Source organism: Triticum dicoccoides, chromosome 2A (assembly GCF_002162155.2).
Source record: "Triticum dicoccoides isolate Atlit2015 ecotype Zavitan chromosome 2A, WEW_v2.0, whole genome shotgun sequence".
Lineage (NCBI taxonomy): Eukaryota > Viridiplantae > Streptophyta > Magnoliopsida > Poales > Poaceae > Triticum > Triticum dicoccoides.
The window spans coordinates 27088960-27094322 of record NC_041382.1 but is presented as its reverse complement, the minus strand read 5'-3'; the positions used below and the strand labels follow the sequence as shown (position 1 = coordinate 27094322).

Below are 5363 nucleotides of genomic sequence, written 5' to 3'. Positions count from 1 at the left end.
GAGGGCAGGCCACGCGCCCCCTCTCCCTCCAGTCCGAATTGGACAAGGAGGGGGGCGGCGCCCCCCTTTCCTTCCTCTCTCCCTCCTCCTTCGCCATTCTCCTACTCCAACTAGGAAAGGAGGGAGTCCTACTCCCAGTGGGCAGGGGGCAAGGGCACCTCTAGACACACAAGTTGATCATTGAGATCTCCAGCCGTGTGCGGTGCCCCCCTCCACCATAATCCACCTCGTCCATACTATAGCGGTGTTTAGGAAAAGCCCTGCTGCGGTAGCTACATCAACATCGTCACCACGTCGTCGTGCTGACGAAACTCTTCCCCGAGCTCTACTGGATCGTGAGGTCGCGGGACGTCACCGAGCTGAACGTGTGCTGAATGCGGAGGTGCCGTATGTTCGGTACTGAAGATCGGTCGATCGTGAAGACGTACGACTACATCAACCGCGTTGTCATAATGCTTCCACTTAACGGTCTACGAGGATACATGGACGACACTCTCCCATCTCGTTGCTATACATCACCGTGATTCTGCGTGTGCGTAGGAATTTTTTTGAAATTACTACGTTCCCCAACACCAACTGCAAGGAGATGAGCTGGCTACAGTATATGGCATACATATACTTCCGCGACGACATCTACAACAAGCCGCTGGAAGAGCTCCTCCTCAACCGGTCCATGAACCTAGGCCCCTTCTTCAAGAACAAGTCGGACTATGTCAAGAAACCCCTCAGCAAGGAGATATTGGAGAAGATGTTCCTCTGGCCCGACGGTGCCGCGACGGGGCAGCTGGTCCTTGAGCCGCACGGCGGAAGAATGGACCGCATCGCGGCCGACGACACCCCTTTCCCGTACCGGAGCAGCATGCTCTACAACATCCAGTACGTCGAGGTCTGGAACGGCGAAGGGACCGGAGGCAAGGTTATGCCCGACTGGGTCGTGAGCCTCTATGACGTCATGGCGCCGTTTGTGAGCAAGAAGCCGAGGGGCGCGTACGTGAATTACCGGGACCTCGACATCGGCGCGAACAAGGTGGTTGACGGCGTGACGAGCTATGAAAGTGCCAAGGTGTGGGGCGGGAGTTATTTCGGCCCGGAAAACTTTAAGAAACTCGCAAAGATCAAGCACAAGGTGGACGCCGGCAACTACTTCCGGAGCGAGCAGAGCGTCCCACCACATCCCTTGAACCAGTAGTGTAACCGCGCAAAATAAAACAATCGTGTTTGACAAAATTGTACTCCCTCCGTCCGAAAATATTTATCGGTGAAATGGATGTATCTAGAAGTATTTTAGTACTAAATAGATATATTCATTTTTATCTATTTCTCTCACAAGTATTTTCAGTTAGAGGGAGTAAGTGCTAATAATTGTGTTGAGCTAAAAAGCTTATAACATGTGTCAACATAATGTCGCAAAAAAGTCCCTAACTAATGATTTCCGCATGATTTTGGTGCTACAGTTATAACGTAGCCTGATGGAATTCAAAACCAACGATTTTTTTTTTGAGATAATGGGCACCATCACTCACACATTTGAGATCTGTTCAGTACAAACTATAGTCCTGATAACTTCAGGACATACATCGAACCAGCAGGATCCTGCATCATGAGCTGCCGCATTACGACATCGACAAAGAATGGGCCAACGGGGGGATGAGAGCGAGAGTAGTGAACTTACGTGGAAAATTCGTGGAAATAATGGGCCAACTCTTTTTTCTTCAGAACATGATTAACTTGCATGGAAAAAAAAATCCGTGGGCACCGGATGCAAACTGCCGCTCGTGCATACCCGAGGGATCTGCCGACAGCTGTCCTCCTGATGCATCCAACGGCGCGCTCCAGGTGCTTCTCTCCTCGCTTCCCGAGTCCTGATCGACACGTTCCTGGCTCATTCGCTCGTCTCACGCCGACGATCTCATCTGCCACGGCTCATAGTTCCTCGGCTCAACTATGTGAATGGATCCCATTTGCACATCACCAGAGCGATCCCATCGGCGTCGGGCCTAGCGGCCATGGAACGTCAGCCATTCCTGAACGCCGGGTCGGCTAGCAGACTGACGGCAACGGCACTAGCGTCTCCGACATGTCCTTGGGAAGGATGCAAACCACGCGGAGCTGGCGAACATGTTGGGCGCGTCACGGTTTGTGCCACAAAGTTGGAGGACTCCGCGCAAACTGGGCATCCCTGTGTCGCCATGCCAGGCGACGAGCTGGCCGCCATGACCGCACACGCCCACGCCATCAGCGCCTGGCGCCTTGGCGTAGGCATGTATGAATTTTTCAAGGTTGATGCACGGTTGTATGTATGTGACAATTTGAAGCACCAATATGATGATACGAGTACGGCAATATGGGATGCGACAATTTCTAAGAACAGCAATACGGTGAGTATATTTAAATAAAATGAAATACTGCCCTATTGGTTGCCTCATTGCGTCCATGCCTCTTTTCAAGTCCTGAATTATCGTCAACCTCCTCAACTCCTCATGGTGTATGCAAAATAGAAAATACATCATAGGATACTAGAATTTGTCACTTTTGTATTTCCCTCTCTAGCAATACCACCAAGTGAAGTTTGGCTTGCTTCCATTTCCTCATAGGTGAAATATCGTATTTCCCTTATAGCGGTGGACAGTAGCAGCAAAGCACCAACACCATCAAAAAATGTAGTACTATAAACCTTGCTACTAGGGCTGCAAGAAAAGTTCGAGGTTCGTGAGCCACTCGAGATCGACTCGTATTTTGGCTCGACTCGAGATCGACTCGAAAAGAAATGAGCTGACTATGAACACTTTATGTAGCTCCATAGAGAAACGAGCTAATCTTGAGCCAACACTGACTTGCTCGATTTTAGCTCGATAGCTTGATGTCATATAACTATATTAAAAAATCTTGATATACAATAAAAGAAAATAGGATAATTTATTGCGGTATATTTTGTGTGCGGTTCTTTTCAAATTTACCAAGTAGCAAACACGAAAGCCTAATTAAGCATGGAGAAAATTTAGCCTCAACATGATACGTGGTCAGTCGTGTATTAAATATCCTATTATTCTCGGCCAAAGTTTGAGAGCACACACACCTTCATTTTTCTATCTTTCTAGTTCATACACGATCCCTAGTTATCAAGTGCTAGTCTTCAGTTGAGAAAGAATAATTCCTATGTTGTTTTGTGTCCTATCATGTTTGAAAAATTGCCCTAGATTATTAATAAAATTATCTTATTTAGCTTGAAACTAGCTCAGGATCGATACAAGCTGAGCACAAGCCAATTTCTACGGCTCGATCTTGAGCTTCACTCAGTTTGAGCTCGCTTGAATTTTAGTATAATCTGAACTGAGCCTAGTCCAACTCGCCCGAACTCGACTCGTTTACAACCCTGCTTGCTACTCTACCTGCTATTCTGGTTCTGGTTGATCTTCGTCGAGCTTGTCATCTGGTTCGCTCGTTGTGTCTCGGTGTAAAGATTTTCGTCCTTTTCATCTGCCTTTTAAATATCTAGCCATTAGTTTTAGCTCACGCCATGGGTTTCAGTTTAAACGGATGATGTCTGGGCCATTCTTCCTTGCGGGACCCGGGCACGATTGAGAAACAAAACAATTATTGTGTACGAGTAATTAGAGGTCGTTATTATTGAAAGACAATCGCTACTGATTTCCTTAATCCACGGGAGTACTAGCGTACACCCAGGTCATACGCTGCCGAACAGACGCTAGAAGCGAGAGAAATGATCGCCCGCTGCGTGGCGATTGATACTCATCTCCTGTGCGGGCATGGCGCCACTGCCTAGAGTCGGAGCAGGACTGAATCGGACGAATGCCGGACTGCCGGAGATAACCACGTCGTTGCCGCTCATGCGACCACACCGACTCTCCGAAGTACGAGATCGCGTACAAGATACAGAGAAGATAAAGTATGTCCCTGATCTTCTTTTATACATGTGGTTTATGCCTTATGAGATTTTACCATGATGATTGATCAAATTTATAAATGATCATCCATATTGCCTCTTCACTGTTGCAACTGGCAACAGATAATTGAATTATTAGATAATGTTTATGCATATAGATACCATTGGGGTTATTAATTTTAAGTTCGACGACATGCTAATAGTAGCAATGGATGATAAAATAATATTAATCTATAAGGCCAAAGGGATGTACGTAACAAAATGAGTGATCATGGGCAATTAAATTATCTGTAAATCTTGACAATGTACCGGTTTTTGTTATAGATGATTACAATCCAAGAAATTTGGATAATCTTATTAAAGGGACATACTCATTTGTAAAGAAATATAAGATCGTTTAGCTTACTATATTAATGATCTAAAAGATTTTGTATTAGTGTGAGTATTAGTAAAGAAGAGACTTGTACGTGTAGATACACCTATTAAGAAAAATACTCTTCAACAGGCACACGGTCAATAAAAATACATTTCGAAATGGGGGTATATAGAAAACACATTTTGAAATGTCAAAAAATATTCTTCAACAGGCACGCGGTCAGATATCACTTTCCCCTCCCACTGCTTGGGAGCTCACCACGGTTTCACGTTCTATTTCACTACCCATTGGGGGTTCTTTTCACCTTTCCTTCACGGCACTATTTCGCTATCGATCACCCAGGAGTATTTAGCCTTGCAAGGTGGTCCTTGCTGATTCACACGGGGCGGCAGAAAACGAAAAAGGGTGGGCTCCGCGCGGTTCGCGTTTTATTGTAAAAAGAGAGCTTTTCATTCTCTTATAGAAGCCCGCGCCCACGCGGGTAAAGCCCAGCGAAGCTGTAGGGAGCATTGGGCAATGGGGGGACGAGGGCGACTCCGCCCACGGGTTGGACCACACCACATGCAAAAGTCCTTCCACGACAAAAGAAGGGTGATCGGAACAAGAAAAGGGAGCTAGTCGTTGGAGGGAAGACAAGGCTCGTTCCGTGCGACCCCACAGAAGAATACGCGCGCTAGAAAAGGCAGCCACCTTAAAAACGCTAGCTAGCTACTTTTGCAGCCTTATTTAGTTTGGTTGCCTACGCTTGCTCCCTCGTCAACCAAAATTGGGTAGGATGTATTATAAAAGAAAGCCTTGCCTCACTCGCAAGTGAGGACCTCACCCCTCCTTCCTCATTTATTGAGAATGGAAAAGGACAATGTTCATTGCTTCCTCAAAACAAGAGTTTCATGGGCGGCTGCTCCTGAACGAGCTGCTCATGCTCAAACTGATCAACATAAAGTGGAAAATGCAGTAGTCAGCCGGAACCCATTCAATAGGTCGCACAGAAAGCAAGAACTTGCAGTTATTAAATGCAATATGTTAAGCACTTTGAGATCTGGGAAGTCAAAGCAAAGCTACTGATGCTCTCTGGCACTCAGT

At 46.5% G+C, this 5363-nt stretch overlaps 1 pseudogene; it reads left to right on the top strand.

Annotated features, from left to right (window-relative positions):
- The window catches only part of LOC119358744, a 33972-nt pseudogene extending 32783 nt beyond the window's left edge, over window positions 1–1189 (top strand).
- Window positions 1190–5363: the final 4174 nt, after the last annotated feature.